Here is an 18359-nt window from a genome sequence, read left to right on the forward strand (position 1 = left end):
ATAGACTAGTGGCCCGGTGCACAAAATTCATGCACATTAAAAGGGAATTAATTAGAGGAAATATTTTAATATTGCTATTTGCTCTTTCTCTATAATAGAAGTGTCAGAGATGAAAGAAAATTAGTAAAATGTATCTGAAAATCTCCCTCTTGTCAGAGTCTGGGGCATGCTGTGGGACCCAGAGTCAAGTCCCCACCTACCCATGCATTCCTCAAAATGGCGCAAGACCCAGACCCGGCCAGACCCACCCCTGTCAAGCCCCGCTGGGTGGGGGGTGGGGGGGCGCAGCCTCAGGTCCTCTGTCAAGCCCCGCCGGGTTGGGGACACGGCCTCAGGTCCCCTGTCAAGCCCTGCTGGGCAGGGGGCGCAGCTTCAGGTTCTCTGTCAAGCCCTGCCTGGTGGGGGGCGCAGCCTCAGGTCCCCCAGCCTGGTGTTGGGGGGGGGGTGCGGCCTCAGGTACTCCATCCTGGCCTCAGGTCCCCTGGCCCCAGCATGAGGGCGCAAGGGTGAGAGGGCATGACGACCATTTGCATATTAGCTCTTTATTATATAGGATTAACAAGACCCTTTGGTGGCTGTGTGGTGAAAGGATGGAAGGGTAAGAACTGAAGTAGGAAGACTAATTAAGAGGCCACAGCCTCAGCCCAAGTGAGAGATGATGTCCCCCAGCCTGTACCTGCCTGGAATTAATGGATGGTAATGACAACACTGACAATGACTATCATTGCCTCAGTGGTTTCTGTATTCTGGCATTCTCTCAAGTGCTTTACGTGGATTATTTGTTTGTGTCCTCACAACAACCCTATGATGGAGGTTCTACTTTTATCCAAATGAGAGTTCCAGTACTTTGTCCATTATCACATGTTGCATAATACCTGGGGGAAGCAGGCTCCTAACCCAGGCACGGAATCCAGTGGGAGGACTCAGGACTTCGGGTTTGGAGAAGGGTGAAAAAAGACATTAAGGATGATTGATGCCTTGGACATTCAGGAGGAAGGTGGTCCCATATACTGAGATAGGGATGTCTAGAGCAGAGGGTTAGGAGAGGAAAGAGTCCTCATTATGCTGAGGATGGTACTAAGAAACAGAGACTCCGAGAAATTTGTCAGAGGTTATAGAACTAGTAAATTGTAGACTTGGGATTGGCTGCCTGCACTAACCACTGCCCACACTGCTTCTCTTTAAATGAGCAAGTGTTTGGTAAGTGAAAAAGCACCGTGCCTAGTGCATAGTAAGTGATCAATAAGTCGCAGCTATTATTATTCTTACTAGAGGCCCGATGCACAAAATTCGTGCAAGAGTAGGCCTTCCTTCTCCAGCTGCTGGCACTGGCTTCCCTCTGGCACCCAGGACCTGGGCTTCCCGCGCAAACCCCGGCTTCATCTGGAAGGTCTTCCCGTCTAATTAGCATATTATGCTTTTATTATTATAAGATTATTAAAATGTGGTTGGCCTTCTCTGGTGTATATGGCATTGTGTTACTAAGAAATACAGCACAATCTGTGCCCTCAGGAAAGATGCCATGTTTAGGGCAAATCCAGACTCACATGCATGGAAGTTAAAATGATTCAAGGCAACCACACAACAACACGAACAGCAGCAGAAGAGGCGCTGCCAGCAGCCTGTGATGAAGTGTCGACGGAAGGGTATATATCTAGCTGTACAGATTTGTTCAAATATCTAGAGGAATAGTAATGCCTTGTGCCTGGATTATTAACACATGTGCTCACAACAGGTGGACTCCTCTATAATTCACTCTGCCCTGTCAGGACTCCAACCAAATGTCAAAGATCGGAACAGTGACATTTACACTGTTTTAATTGCCCAGCAAGATTAATGTATGTGGACTTGTTAAGTAGTTCCCAAACAAAACAATGAAATTTAATGGTTCTGCTGTGTGACAAAATTCACCCCTTTTTCTTTCTCTTTCCTCCATCCCTCACTTCTCCCCTCTTCACTCCCTCCCTCCCTCTCTCCCTGTCTCCCTCCCTCTCTTCCTCCCTTCCTTCCTTCTTTCTCTTTCCTCTTCATCCTCCTCCTTCTTTTCTCCCTCTCATCAATGAGGACAAGTTTTTACTAGTATAATCAAGACAAATTCCTTGAAGTTTTGATACCATAAAAATGAAAAACATGAGTTGTACCCACCTTTCTTGCTTTTCATACACATTTTTTTTTCTGCTGTGCTTCCCAAAATGCCTGAGAATAGATCCTCTAAGTCAAGCTATGTTTTCGGAGGCTTTTCACATTTATTTAAAAAAAAATAAAACCACGAGTCCAGAAAGTTTAGAAATAGAGAACATTACGAAAAAACAACAACACAGAATTATACAACTCCAGTACAACTACTGATAAAAACTTGGTGTATTTCTTTATAGTTTTATTTTTATTTTCCTATGCTTATTTTATATAGTTACAATTTTAGTGTATTTGCAATCTTGTATCCTGCTTTTAGATGTAAATGTTTATCAGGTACATCTTTCTATTAAGTAATCTTCCAATTTTTGCTGGAAGAATCCATTGAGTGAACCTCCCCTAATTTCTAAACCATGTAACTCAGTAGCTTTTAGAATAAGGAAATAAATAAATAAAATAAAATAATAAACAGTGTTACTCTTTCTCTTAATGTTGAACTCATGTTCAGGGGTTGAGCCTCTGGCTCTGAGTTCTGCCATTTGCGACAGCTGTGTGACCTTGGGCAATTACTTAACCTCTCTGGGCTTATTTTCTTCAGCCATTCAATGTCGATAAGGACGTGCCTACCTCAGAGGAACGGGAGAATATCATTGCAATACCTACCGCAGTACCTGTCACATGATGAGTGCTCAATAAATGACAGCCATCATCACCACTGGTCATTATCACATTTAAGCTTCCAAACATGATTTTGGTGGAATGAGCACTGGATTATGGACCATAAAGTGGGAGCTCCGGACCTGGATGAGCAGTGAACTAGGTGCTGATTTCTTTACCTGTAAAATGAAGAGTTAAAAACCTGTCCTGTCTCTTTCAGAAGAACCTGGAACGAGATAAACAGCTTCCTAATGCAGGACCTCATGCACATGAGATCTCATGCACTCTTGGTGGTCCCAAAGGCACTGTCCTCCGGCAGCGGCAGGGGCGACAGGGCCTCTCTGATTACCAGACCTCATTACAGAGCCCCTTCTGTTACTTAGAACAATGCTGTGGGAACACGATACTGTGCAAAGGTCAGCAAAGGCTTCCCCACCGCACGCCTGGGCAGCTCCTTCCCTCCCGTTCACAGAAGGCCCAGAGCCACATGGCTCTGCTGTGCTAAGGAAACCCATACCTCAGGCTTTTTTTTTTTTTCCTGCCCTGTATTCATTTATTTTAGATATTCTATCAATGCCATTTGCACGGCTCAAGTTAGCCGCTGTCAGCATTTCCCATTTAGGCTGCTATTTCCAGGGGACGGTAATTTGATCGCAACATTTGTTCGGGGCAGCAGCCGGCCAAGGAGAGGTCTCAGTGCAAACGCATCTTCCACTCACTTAAAACCACGGCCAGTGCGGCGCGCTCCTTATGTGACCAATTTAAAATGACGGAGGTCGACAAAACACACGGATATTTTGAATTCTGGGAGGTGGAGGGGGTTGCTTTGACACTGGCGTAAAGTTCATGGCTGCAGGTCACCAAGAGTTTATTCTCTAGCCTCGTGGCGGGATCGCGGGAGCTGCGGGCGGTCCTTGAGCGCAGCCCGCAGACTCGGCCAGCTCCTTCCTCTGGGGAAAGTGGGTCTGTGTGTGCCGCCTCCTAGCCTTTTGTTCTCCTCGCCATTCCTCTCCCGGGAGGATGGAATAAGTGGGGGAGGGAGATCCGAGTCAGCCCCTCCATTTTGGCAGTTTGCCCAGTGCGGGGAGCAGGCTGGCCAGGGAGCAGGGAGGGGGCCAGAAGACAGGTTGTTGTTAGGAGGCTGCCCTCCCACCTTTGCATACCTGGCCAGGTGTCACCTCCCCTGTCATACTGGAGAAGCCTGAGAGGTATTCAGGGAATGGCTGCTGCTCCTGCTTCAGAGACTCATTCATTCAAGGGCTATTTATTGAGCACCTACTGCGCCTCTTGTGCTTTGTAGCTTCCCCCAATCATGGAGGAATGTGCGATGACCCCTTTGATTAGGACTCAAAGGGGAACCTGAGGCCGCTTAGAGGCACAATTTGGAGCCGCGGTTTAGAGAAACCCTCTTTGCGGAAGTGGCATTTCGCTGGAGAAAGGAAGCTGTGCTGGAGGTGTGGGGAGGGCTTTGCGAGGCAGATGCATGACCAACACTATCTTTGAACAATTACCAGGTACAGGCACCAGGCTTCCTGCCGAATTTTGCATGTCTGAGCAGAAACACATTTAGATATGAGACTTGGATACCTATTTAAGCTGCTTAAGTTAAAAGCAGAATTTTTTAAAAGAGGGGAAACTGATAAAACTCAAGGATAGAAAGCATAGCCAGACCTTGTGGGGCGTGAGATGGGAAATAGTGGCTTCCTCCTCCTTTCCCTTAGGTTATTACCTGCTGGGGATGAAATCCTGGCTCCCTGCTTGGCCTTTTCTGACCTACCCCAGGAGGGAGGTTGGGGTACCACACTACAGCAGGGCAAAGAGGGGGCATCTAGGGTGCTGGCCTTTGCTGGAAAAAGTGGAGGGGAGCCACAGTGTCTTCTTGTGGCGCTTGGCTGGAGTAGGGTACTTATTGTCTGAACTAGTAGCCCAGTGCACTGATTCGTGCACATTTAAAGGAAATTAATTAGAAGAAAGATTTGTGTGGTAATTATGTTACTGCAACATGCGTGAGTCAACGTTTATTTTTAAATTGCCAGTGCGTGTCTTATGTACCAGCTGGTTGGTTGGTTGGATGGTCGGTCACTTAGCTTTTTATATACTAGAATATAGATGTTTTCTGTCCAAGCCATTTTGGTAGAGAGAGAGGCTTCTGCAGAGACCTTTGGTCTGTTCTCCTTGGTGTTTCTAGATTTGTAACTTCTCCAATATCCAATCTGGAATATGCAAGGCAAAAAGATAACCCAGGGGACTCATCCCTAGGCCATTGCTTGGATCTCATGTTCCCCAACTAGCCAGCTTTGTTTCAGAGACTTTTTGTATTTGCCCACGTAATGCTTAGTGTTTTCGGTTGTACTTGGTGGGAAAAAGAGGGGAAAGAATGTCTACTGCATCTCCATGAAGATGCAAGTCATTCAGTATCCTTTTAAGCAACTACTTTTCTACTGAATCAGTCAGAGTCAGTTCTGTCGTTTAAAACTAAAATCTTGTCTGACACAGAGAACTTAGTGGTGAATAACAGAAAACCACTTGAGCAGGTTTTAACAGAACACGACTTATTAGAGGATAATCGACAAGCCCTAGCATCTCTTGGAGAGTCTGAAAGGAGTTGTGAAGCCAGCAATGAGGCCCAAACTACACTGGGACCAGCAGCAGTGGTGACGCCACTATCACCATCACTGTGCCATCACTGGGCACAGACGCTGAGCATGACTGTCAGAGCCACAGTTCCTGGAAACCAGAAGATTCTGCCCTTACCTTTGCCAGGGAAATTCCATGTGGCCTCTGCTTCACTGAATCACTTCTCATTCAAAGTCTTATGTGTGGATGTTTGATTGAGGCCAAGTCAATGTCTGTGTCCTGGCTGCAAGGGATGCTGGGAAAACTATTTCTGGCTTCTGTCTAATGAAGATAAAGACATTTCCAAAATATAGAAAAGGTGTCTGAAAACATGACAAGCAGTCACTACAGCGTTTATTTCAATAGTGTACATGAAAAAGCCAGTGAGGACCCAAACTAAGGTGAAGTTAGAGGAGATGAAGAGGAGAAATGCATTTAAGAGATAATAAGGAGTTGGAATCAGCAGAAATTCATAACAGATTGGGTATGAAGCATGAAAATAAGAGGGAAGAATCTAGTTACAGGTCAAATATTTATGATTTTTAGCAAAAGATGACTAGTCATTTAAAAAATGTATATATATTTTTTATTGATTTCTTAGAGGAAAGGAGAGGGAGAGAGAAATAGGAACATCAGTGATGAGAGAGAATCATTGATCGGCTGCCTCCTGCATGTCCCACACTAGGGATTGAGCCCACAGTCTGGGCATGTGCCCTGACTGGGAATTGAACCGTGACCTCTTTGGTTCATAGGTTAATGCTCATCCACTGAGCCCTGTCAGCAGGGCAGATGATGACTTGTTATTGAGTCCATGGCTGATGAAGAATCTAATTCTTAATTCCCAATACTCCTTTGTTTGGAATAACTTTCCTGAAGTACAGAAGACAGAGTTCATTTGTTTTTCAGCATCGCCAAACATTGTTATTGTGCCTTCCAACAAGCCATTATTAGCGTTAGGGGTGCTGCGAGCTAAGGCCTGCGGAAACAAGCCGAGCAGATCTACAAGACAAACAAGCACTTCTGCAGAGTATCTTTCCTCAGGGTGTCGTGGTATACATCTTTTCTCGTATTGACCCTTGTTTTACATTCTATCAGCTTCCAAAATTTATTTGGAAGATTTATCACTAAAACACATCTACACACATGGATGTGTTTTAGAAGGTTCAAGGAGTCAATGGAATTGAGTCCAAAACTTTGCTATGATATTCTTAATTAACATCAAGGAAGAAAGAAAATTGAATGGATTGTGTACAAGTGTTGCTCTGGACTAAATTGTGATTCCTCCCAATTCCCCATTCATATGTTAAAGCCCTAACCGGCAATGTAACTGTATTTGAAGATAGAATTTTTACAGGAGCAATTAAGGTGAAATGAGGTCATAGGTTAGTGCCCTGACCTGTTAAGGTTAGTGTCCTTATAAGAAAAGACACCAGAGAGCTCTCTATTTCTGTCGCGTGGGGACACAATGAGTAGGTGGGATCTGCAAGCCGGGAAGGGAGTGTCACCAGAAACTGACCCTGCTGGCCCCCTGATCTCAGACTTCCAGGACCATGAGAAAATAATTTCTGCTGTTTAAGCCACCCAGCCTGTGGTATTTTGCTATGGCAACCTGAGCTGACTGAGACATGTACTGGACACGTCTGATTATCAAGAAAAAAACGAACTGTTTTCCCAGTTCTGAGCCCTGAGAGTAACCCAGCCTGCAGGTTGCTCTGATAAGAGACATTGAACAATACATTAGCATTGACAGCAGTTTCTCAGATCATTGTCAGATGACCTTGTAACAGCTCCTGGTTTAAAGCTGATGCCTGAAAGTTCAGTCGCAGTTCTTTGAAGAGATTTTGGAAACCAAGTCATATCAGACAGGTTCTAAGCTTCCTGGCCATGGGACTGGAGAAGAGGTGTGTGGCCATCAGCTGCAAATGCAGCTCCTGTTGGCATCCACGAATTGGTGTTATGTACAGCCCATACCTTTTGTGCTGCAGCCCACAAGCTGAAACCCTCCTGAGAGGATGGTGTGTGTGTGTGTGTGTGTGTGTGTGTGTGTGTGTGTGTGTGTGTGTGTTGTGTGTTGTGTGTGCGCATGTGAGTGCGTGTGAATTTTACCTGTGCCAAATGAAGGAAAAGAGGTTAGCTCAGCTTCAGAAAAATGTCTAGTCAAGGTTACAAAAGAAAAAATACCTTCAAACGCCAGACAGATGGGACTGTGTGTGGAGTGGGCCCCGAGGGTACACACCTGGCCCAAAGAAGGTAGCTGATCTTTTTCAGAAGCCAATGGATGCCCTGCAAGAATATTCTGCATGCCAAAAGCCAGGGAAGACAGAATTAATCTGGAGAATCCCCAGGCTGTGGGCCTCACAAACAGCAAGACCGTTACTCTCAGGTATCAATTATTCCATCCAAACCATAACTAACAATTCAAATGAAGATAACTGGCGAGTACACAAGTGCAGGCAATGCCAACACTTAACGTCCACAAAGCAATTCTTCTTTAAAATAGTAACGGCCACATCAGGACTTTATCGCTGGAGTTTGGAGAAGAGATATCCTCCCCGCTGCTGCAGACTGAGGGGTTTTTCCTTCTTTTTCATCTGCTTGGGCTTGTTTCCCAACCCTGTGTCCTTCAGCAGGGTTTCTAAATGGGTTAATAACACCCTCCCTCAAAGTGCTTGGTCAGGATATTTGTCGCTTTTTTTTTTTTTTGCAGCCATGGAAAATGCACACAGGGATTGAAAGGCCCCGTTCATGCAACATTGCTCAAAGGATTTCAGGATTCTATTACTGCACAAATCCTTTAATTAAAGCCAGTTCCTCCAGGCCCCTGTTGCCCAGACCCAATCCACAGCGTCCCTGGCGACCTTGGGAAGGTTGATTAATTGACGAGTTGGCAGTGTAACCATTCCTTCGGAGATCCCAAGATATATCTGCTAAAACAAAAATGCCCCCCGGACACCAGATGGTCCCGTGTTTGCGTTGGCTCTTCAAATTTATCTGCAACTTCTCCCCCGTGTGACTAATGTCTGCTGCCTTCTACTCAGTGGCTGTTTCGACCCATCACCCTTCCTCTCTGAGGCAAAGGACTCTTCAGCCAAGAGGTATTTTTGGAAACTCAAGAGGATGTTTTTGCAATTTGGCAATAAGAAGCAACATTCTCCACTGGGCCCCAGTCACCGTTGATATCAAAGTGGCCAGATTTTTGAAAAATATCTCTGCCTGGGCTTTTCAGGGATTCAGCAAGAAGCAATTATATCTGGGAAGCACCAGCATCTAGATTCTGCTTATCAGAAGAGAGAATTGAAGGGAAACCGAATAACGGAAGAAGAGTCAGGTGGGAGCATTTTTTCATGGCAACTCTTAGGGGTGACTCGAAATGCTTCTTTTTTAGAATTCTGGGTATTCTCCTTTGCCTTTGTCAGAACCTCGTGGAAAATGTTCTAGTAAGACTGAGTTCAGATTCATTTTCAGAAGCTGAGAAACCAGAGAATTCAACCAAAGGCAAACTTTTAAAATCATTTAAAGAAAGTGGGCTCTGAAATTTGCAACGAGTAGAAGACGCATGGCTACTGTTCAAGAACTTAATCTATTGAACAGGGGGAAAGACATTTATTTGGTTAGATAGTAAATACATAAGGTGTATTTGGCGTACATAAGATGATTACATATATATGTGTATATTCATTTCCACACACACAAAAACGTATGCTATGTATGTGGAAATAAATGTATTCAATAAGTGGTTTGAGAAGGGTATGTTTGACTAGTAAGACGAGCAATATAGTGAAAATATATGAGACTCTACAATCTGGAAACCTACAAAATGAAGTGCGTTCAGAATGCAGGTAGAGACTAAGCACATAGGTTAGTGGTTTCAGCTAAGGATGGATGGCACCAGATTCTCTCCTGTTTACTCTGGTCGTGCTAATGAGCAAAACCACATGCAATGAAGTAAATGGAAAGGGTGGGAGAAGACAAGAGGTTGAGTGACTTGCCCAAGATATAGAGTCATGAGCTTGGACTTTCACACAGCCATTGCTTCTCCCTCTGGCCTGATCAAATGATGGGCTGAAGAACTCGCTAATAATTTCTACCTGCCTCTGGAGCAGTGGCGATCTACCTCAGTTGAACATTGGAATCACCTGGGAAGCTTAAAAAAGTATTGATCCCCGGGTCCCACCCCCAGAGACTCTTGGCCAAGGGTACCATCTAGTTATGGGAATTGTCTTTCAAAGAGTGCCTGGGATTCTGATAGGAAGCCAAGTTAAGAACCACTGGATGGTGTGATTTAAATCTTATGTTGTGAATCAATGTAAGGGTTAAGATTTGGGGCCTCACCTTTCCTTTTGCTCTGTTTCATCATAGTCCTTTACTTATGTCTACATCTTGGTTAGAAAAAACATGTTCCACTTGTGATAATATTGGTAGAGGTGAGTGTGGGTAGGGTTTATTCTCAAAGCAATTCTAGCTGGTCAGATATGCAAAAGCTTTTACTCTTGTTCTCAAATAAACTTAAAAAAAATTAAGTAAAGAAACCAAGTGTTGGTGCCTCCCACATTGCCCTGCCCATCCTATTGTTGCCACTGCTATATTGACTTGTCTGTAGACCACAGGGTGGCGGGACATCTTTTCCTGGTGGGACTGAGGGGCTGATGTGAGTGCCTACAAATGTGAGCCTTGGTTGCTCTCCCTCTCCCTGCTGCCTCTTAGGAGGGCTAGGATACCCAGGATGACAGGGTGAACTCAGCTTACATCTGAATTTCTATGTATAAGAAACAGAAACTGGGAACAAGCCGGGGGGAGGGGGAGGAGAAACAGAATTATGCTTGCATCTTCCCGGCTTGTGGGTGGAAACTGAGGCTGGTCCGATTAACTCACAAGTCACTCTTAGATAATAAAACATTCTTTGATCACTTCAAAATGACTAAAGTCTTAAACAGAATGCCAATTTTAATAATTTAAAAATGTTCAGTTCCCCCGAGGGGAATATTATTACCCTCATATTTTTCAGCTAAGGAAATTAAAGTTAGAGAGAATAAATGATTTCATAAAAGTCCTAGAGGGAGAAAGTGGGAAAGCCAGGATTCAAACCCATGACACAAGTCTATGTCACTCTGCAGATCACACTGTTTCCTTTCTACAAAGAGACCCTCACTGTCTCTCCAACTTGTTTAACCTACCCTTGAGTAAGTAATGAGTGAAGGGTTGAAAATTGGTTGTATCTCAGTCTGTTAGTTTGTCCTATGTAGGTGGTGTTCTTAGAGACTGAATTCTGAGATCACATGTAGAGGAGCATTTACCATCTGTCTTACTGGGAAAAGAGAGGAATTGTTTATAAGCAAAGTTTCTTAATCTTTGGTCCATGAATGATCTCCTGGTGGGATGAAAAATATTTTCTTCTAGTTTTTGTTTTTCTTAATGCCTCTTTATAAATTACCTTTATGAAAATAATGTTTTTTAATGTAAAAATATTTTGGATACTAGAGGCCCAATGCACAAAATTCATACAAGAGTAGGCCTTCCTTCCCTTGGCCCCTGGCACCGGCTTCCCTCTGGCACCCAGGACCCAGGTTTCCTTCCAGCACCTGAGACCCGGGCTTCCTTTGCAGCCCCAGCTTCGTCCAGAAGGATGTCCAGTCTAATTAGCATATTACGCTTTTATTATTATAGACTAGAGGCCCAGTGCATGAAATTCATGCATAAGGGAAGGGATGTCCCTCAGCCCGACCTTCACCCTCTCCAATCCATGACCCCTCTGGGGATGTCTGACTGCCGGTTTAGGCCCGATCCTGCCGGACATCCTTCTTGCAATCCAGGACCATTGGCTCCTAACCGCTCGCTTGCCTGCCTGCCTGATTGCCCCTAACCACTCTGCCTGCTTGCCTGATGCCCCCAACTGCCCTCCCCTGACCGGCCTGGTTGCCCCTAACTGCCTCTGCCGTGGCCCCCTGCCACTGTGGCTTTGTCTGGAAGGATGTCCAGAAGATGTCCAGTTAATTAGCATATTACCCTTTTATTAGTATAGATGTGGTTTCACTGCAAACAAATGTAGGATGGAAAGGATGTTACTATACATGGTTAGTAGTAGATATACCAGTGATTACCCTGACTTCCTGTTGATGAGAGGAGCATCCATTGATAAAAATGGAAGACATTACACCCTCTCATTGAATGTGCACTTGTGTCTTTCTTATGTTGGGCCTAGCTTAAGTTGGGAAATATAAATGAAAAGAAATGATGTCAAAATTTACATATATCTTAAAAAAATTTTTTTTCAATAAACATAAGAACTCCCTCCCCACACTGCCCCAAAAGCCATGATGATTATTGTGTCACAAAATTATGACTGTTCATTCTAAAAATACGTTGGACACTTTTCATGAGAAGCCTTGATTTTTAAAGGCTGGTCTGTGTTTAAACTTGTATTGTCTTGGGACAAAATCATTTAGTTGAACTATCTTACACAATTGCTTATTCAGCCTTTAAGAAAAAAATAGCCATATATGGGTAGAGAGATTTGGAGAAGTCCTTGTACAGTGGATTTGACCTAGCTTATTTGGGACTTGCAGTTAATAAAAGAAAATTGAAGCAATACCTCTGTGAAATGACGACACCTCCCTGGGACTGTTGACATTTCATTTAATGTGATGTCCTATGAGTTCGTGTTGTTTGGAGCGGCTGCAGCCATCTTGTGACCATGAGGGTAAGGCCAAGAGAACTGCAGAGACTCAGAATTCTGACATTGTGGAGCTGCTGAACTAACACTGGAACTCTCTATCTTCACATTACCCAGAAAAGAAGTGCAGTCTTAAGACTTAACTCACTTTAGTTAGATATTTTGTTACTTGCCTTCCAAAGCAGCTTAAGAAATAGACAGGATCCGTGATGGGAGAAGCCTGTCTTAAAGAATGCTGGTGCTCCTTGGCATAAGTCTTCCCTCATTTGCCAAAGACCTTTGGGGACACTGATCCTTTTGTGAGTCAGCATTTAACATTTTCCAAAGGAAAAGTCAAACCTATTGGCTGTGAAAGATGTCATGCACAGACCATGTCAAGCTGTATATTGCAGTTTCAAGTTCTATTTCAAGGTCAACACCATTATGCTTTTAAAATGGAAATTTATTTTTGAGCCAATTTCAGAGAGAAAGTTATTTTATTGCATTTTTTTTCTTCCTGGAATTAATCATTCATTCTTTATAATCAATTTTTTTCCAAACATATATGAAGTAAATACATTTCTAATATAGTAAGAGTATTGCATGTAATTTTTTTTCCCATTTGTGCTTTTATGAGCATTTTTGTGGGGAGGGACTCTATCCTTTTCATCAGATTTAACAAGGAGTCTGGGACAGCAAACAAAGTTCACCTGTGGAAAGTCTACCTGGTAGGCTGCAGGAAAGAGTGACAGCAGCCTGCAGGCCTGTTGGAAAAGCAGTGTGGTTTCTGGAGGCCACGTGACACAGTGGGTGAAAGGGTGGTTTTTAGAGTCTGACATCACCTCTCAGAGCCTCTGATTTCAATGCAAAAACGGGATTATAATGACCCACGTCTTAGGTTTGGTGTGGCATACACATAATCTACTTACTATGAAATGATTTGTAGTGTATAATATATGTAAAGCCATTAGCATAGTTTCTGGAATATAATATGAGCTTGATAAATAACAACCAATGACCAAGTGCATTTTGGGAACCACCTGCAGGGCTGAACTGCTGATGACAAAGGCCGCCCCTCAGGCAATGAAAGGGAGAAAGCCTAGGCCTGGCAGAGAGTTGGAAGTCAGCACAGATGAATAGAACTGCTTGGGTTTCTCTCATCCCACCTTTGGAGCTTACACTGTGATTTAGAACAAACTACCTTCTTTCTCTGAGCCTTAGTTTCCTTATCTGCAAGCTGGGGATAAACATGGCTACCTCATGAGGGTGTTGTGAAGGTTAAGCAGAGGAGGTACGTCTGTAGAGCCTCTGGCCCAGTGGGGGTCTTCAGTAAATGAAAGTCATCTGCCCCTCTCACAGCCCACCCTCCACTATTCTAGCTGTCTTTGCTTCTGACCAGTGACCTAATGCCTCTACACAGGTGAAGGTAAAGAAATGGATGTTCTAGATCATGCAGATGCACAGGAAAAGTGAGGCCTTGCCAACGGTTATGCCATCAACCCAGGCACCGGTGGAGGCCGTTTTTGTCCTGCCTTAATCTAAGGGTTTCCTTCCACCTTCTGTCCCCATGGGGCCTCTGGAACAGCAGGAGTGTGGAGCACTTCCCAGTGTCAACAACAGGAGGAGTAGGAAAAACATGTAGCTCTCGTGTAAAGTCAATTCGAATGACTTTCGAGTCGTCGTCACTGGCATTATTTCAAAACAGTCACCTCTAGAACCTCTGACATCACCTCTCAGAGCCTGTTTTCATTGCAAAAATGGGAGTATAATGACCCACATAGGTTTGATGTGGCATAAACATAATCTACTGAATATGAAGTGATATGTAGTGTATAATATATGTAAAGTTATTAGCACATTTTTTTTGGAATATAATATGAGCCCGATAAATAATAACCAATGATGTTGAGTGGCATTACCTTCCAGAAAGCATTAAGGGGATGAGGGGAGATAAAATAAAATTTGAGGGGATAACATTGAACTCATTCAACATTCTCAAGCATACATCTTGAATCTTGTACTTCGTTGTAGTTATCTTGGGTTCCCTGACCAAGCTTTCTTTTTCTTTGTAGCACTTATTATGCTTTGAAAGGACAGTATATATTTACTACTTGTTTTTTTGTCTGCCTTCCTTCTAGGAGAGCCACTGAATAAGGAGCAGAGACTAGTTAGTGTTCACTGAGCCTAGAGTGATGCCTGGTACATTGAAGGTGTGTAACCAAATTATTGAGTAAGTGAAGGATTGCATGTTTAAAGGAAGTTATTTATTAAAGAAAATAATTTGAGTTGCTATGACAGGATGAATTATATTTAAAGCCTCAACTTTTGCTAGAGTCCCACCTCCTTTTTATTGTATATGAACATTGCTTTGGTCCAATGGTGTGATATGGATGAAGTCAATGTTCCTATATGTTAGTCTGTTTCTACACCTCCAGTCCTTGGAACCCTGGTAGATCTCAGGTGTGGCTATGTGATGTGTGAGTGGAATTAATGTGCATCACTTCCAGGCAGAGATTTTAAAAGCCTCCATAAATCATCATGCTCCTTTTATTTCCTCCTATGATATTGGAATCATGTGACAAGATAGTGCTTCTGTCTGTCAGATTTCTGAGTGGCTTTGGGAAGTAGAGCTTGTTTATCAGCCCACAATGGACAGGAGGTGTGAGTGAGAAATGGACTTGGTGGTTTTAAATGGATTTGCTGAGGTTTTCAGATCACTATTGCAGCCTAGCCTACAACCTAGCCTGTCCTGATAGATCCAATGTCCATTTCAATCCTTCCTGCTTTATCCATTCACTAGAGGTCCAGTGCACGAAATTCATGCATGGAGGGGGGGTTCCCCCAGCCCAGCCTGCACCCACTCCAATCAGGGACCCCTCTCACAATCTGGGACCGCTGGCTCCTAACAACTTACCTGCCTGCCTGCCTGATTGCCCCTAACCCCTCTGCCTGTCTGCCTGATCTTGCCCCCAACTGCCCTCCTCTGCCGGCCAATTTGGTTCTGATTGGTCAGTTTCTATGCCAGTCAGTGTCAAAAGCTCCGCCTCCTAGGCAGCCCTTGGCTCCTTATATTCACCCAGATTTAGTTCTGATTGGTCAGTTTCTATGCCAGTCAGCATCTCTGGGCCTATCAACAGGGCCTGATCAGAAAGGTGGGGCTGATTAGCAGCCCCAGTGGAGGCCTGGAGAGAAATGGAGGCATGCTGTTGGCCAGGCTGGGAGAGAAAGAGAGGCAAGTTCTGATCAACAGCTGCCACAGAGGCTATGGATCAGACCCTGCCTCTCTCTCTCTGCAGGCCTCTCTCTGGGCCTGATCCACAGCCCCCTACGCAGTCAGTGCTGGGTCTGGGCTCCCTCAGTGGCTTCAGTCAGTGCTGGGTCACCACACAACCCAGCGCTGACTTCCAGTCTGGCCGAGCCTTCGGTCCTTATGACCCTGGCTCTTTATTATATAGATACGTTGACCCCAAACACAGGCAACAAGGAGTCAGGCAAGAGAAGGAATTGCATCTCCAGAGTACCTTCCAAGTGCTCTGGGTGGTGCTAGGTGTCATTCCCAAAGCCATTTTATTTCAAGCTCTCCAACAGCCCAATGACATGGGCAGGGACTCCTGGCTCTAGCACAGGGCTGAGGAAACTGAGGCTTGGAGAAGGCTGTGTGCCCAGTGCAGGGCCTCTCGGTTTCCACTCCAAAGCGCTCACTCTTTCCACTAAAGCAACTGTGTCTCCCTGAAATGCCTGCTAAGGTCACTCTGGGAGAATCTTTTGGATCTTAAAAAATATAATAACCTTTACTAATGACCTGGTAATTGTTTTTATAGCTTCCCAATGAAGTGTGAAGTGTTCTAAGAGACAGCACAGGGCAATTACCTTTGATGGTGAAGTTTTCCAAAGAGCAATTGCCTCAGTCTTCTGGGCCCCACTATTCTGGGCTCCTGGTGCCCGGACTTCGACTTCGACATCAACTTCTAGAGTTCAGAGTGATAACGACCTGATGTTGAGCTGTAGGTCTGGGAACGTGGAAAAAGCTGCAGAGGTTGTCTTTATTTTAAAGCATGAATCCTGTCGTTCTTTTCCAAAAATGGCCACATAATAATGCCTGAACAAAGAGTAAATAGCGGGCATTTATCAAGCACTTACGCTGAGCCATGACTGAGCTCAGCACTTAAAGTCACAAGCCTCTCCAACCAGGACCCGGAGCAGTGCCCGGCACATGGTGAGGGCTCCATAAATATCTCTGTAATGAATGAGTTATCCACGACAACATTTGTTGGACCTGCTGCTTTAAGCCCTGTTCCAATGCAATGAAATGCTTTCTGCTCAAACGCAATGAAAATTCATTGAGAGGGGAAAAAAGCCCAATGTTCAGACCACTTGGTCATCAAATTCACATCCAAGAAATCATTCTAAATCCCAAGAAGGCAAGACAATTGATTTTAATTGAAGACATTAATGATTATGTCAGCTAACATATTAGAATTAGGTCAAACATATGACCTCGTAGGGTTGCCTCTTCTTTACTTTAGTATAACGAACTGGACTCTATATAAAGAACATTCTGTTCCTCGTAGGACAATGCCCTATATTAGGACACTTAACAGTTTACTTTCAACGCCCTTTCCAACAGTTGCCTCATTTTATTCTCACAGTCGCCATGTGCAGTAGGCAGGGCAGATGTGTTTGTTATGAGCTGCAGCTGAGGCAGTTTGGAGACATTAGTGATCTGCCTAAAAACCACACCCTCATCCCGGGGCGGGGGCGGGCTGGAACCTGTGATGTCAGCTGTGAGCAAGGAGTGCTTTCCATCACACCACTTCTGGTAGCTTCTTGGAGGCTACCCAGGGGATCGGTTGTACATTTTGCGTTATTTCTGCATCTCCATGCTCACTGCTTGGTCAGGTATGATTTTTCCTGAAGTGAGAGCTGGCACCTGTGATGGTTAATTTTATGTGTCAAAGGGGCTGGGCCATGGCAGCCAGTTGTTTGGTCAAACACCAGTCTACGTGTTGCTGTAAAGGTATTTTTTTGGATGTGATTAACATTTAAATCAGTAGATTCTGAGTAAAGCCCATTATCCCCCAAAATATGAATGGACTTCAGCCAATCAGTTCAAAGCCTTAGAGCAAATGATGAGGTCCCCGGCAGAGGAAAAGAATTCCGCCTTCAGACTCCCTTGGGACTCAAGACCGCAACATCAACTCCCACTGGAATCTCCAGCGTGACAGCCAGCCTGCAAATTTCGGACTTGCCAGCAACCCCCGCAATTGCAGCAGCCAATTCCTTAAAATCCAAATATATGTCATTTACACATCCTGTTGGTTCTGTTTTTCTGGGGGAGGCCTGACTAATATAAAACCTGATGCCTTAAGGCAGTGGTTCTCAACCTGTGGGTCGCGAGCCTTTGGGGGTCGAACAACCCTTTCACAGGGGTCCCCTAAGACCATTGGAAAACACATATATAATTACATAGTGTTTTTGTGATTAATCACTATGCTTTAATTATGTTCAATTTGTAACAATGAAAATACATCCTGCATATCAGATATTTCCATTACGATTCATAACAGTAGCAAAATTACAGTTATGAAGTAGCAACGAAAATAATTTTATGGTTGGGGGTCACCACAACATGAGGAACTGTATTAAAGGGTCGCGGCATTAGGAAGGTTGAGAACCACTGCCTTAGGGTTTTCTGGCAGATGACGATGACAATGATGATGGCTCCCACTCTTGAGCTCCTACTATGTCCAGATGCTTGTCTTGAGCCATCCCATGTAATCCTCACAACTCCATGCAGAGAGCATGAATGAAAACAATCAAAGAGAGTTGAAATAACTCACCCAAGGTCAGAGAGAGCGACAGAGAATGATGCCAGGTTCCCAGGCCTAAGCACTCAAACGCCTATTCCCAGATTCACCTGGCAATCCGCTTTCTAAGGCTGCCTAAGAATGCATCATGGCACACATTAGGCAACTGGCTATATTTTTCAGATGTTATTTTATTTGTCAGGAAACAGCAGTCCATGTGTCAAATAGTATTTGGTGGACATAGGATAATGCCTTGAACTTTTCTATTACTATTTACTGTCTCTTCCAATTCGTTACAGAGAGGACTCCAAAATCTGTCACCGGGCAACTGAACCCCCAGTCCCATTGCGGGACAGAAGACAGCAGCCTACCCCTTGCAGGCTCAGGGTTTGGAGACGCTTGGGCCTGAAGGTGGTGCAGCGGAGAGCAATGTCAATGGCCCTGGAGTCCTCGCTTTCTCTTTGCATGATCATGGCCCCTAGGGGCACAGGTTTCCT

Source organism: Myotis myotis, unplaced genomic scaffold, assembly GCF_014108235.1.
Source record: "Myotis myotis isolate mMyoMyo1 unplaced genomic scaffold, mMyoMyo1.p scaffold_m19_p_1, whole genome shotgun sequence".
NCBI lineage: Eukaryota > Metazoa > Chordata > Mammalia > Chiroptera > Vespertilionidae > Myotis > Myotis myotis.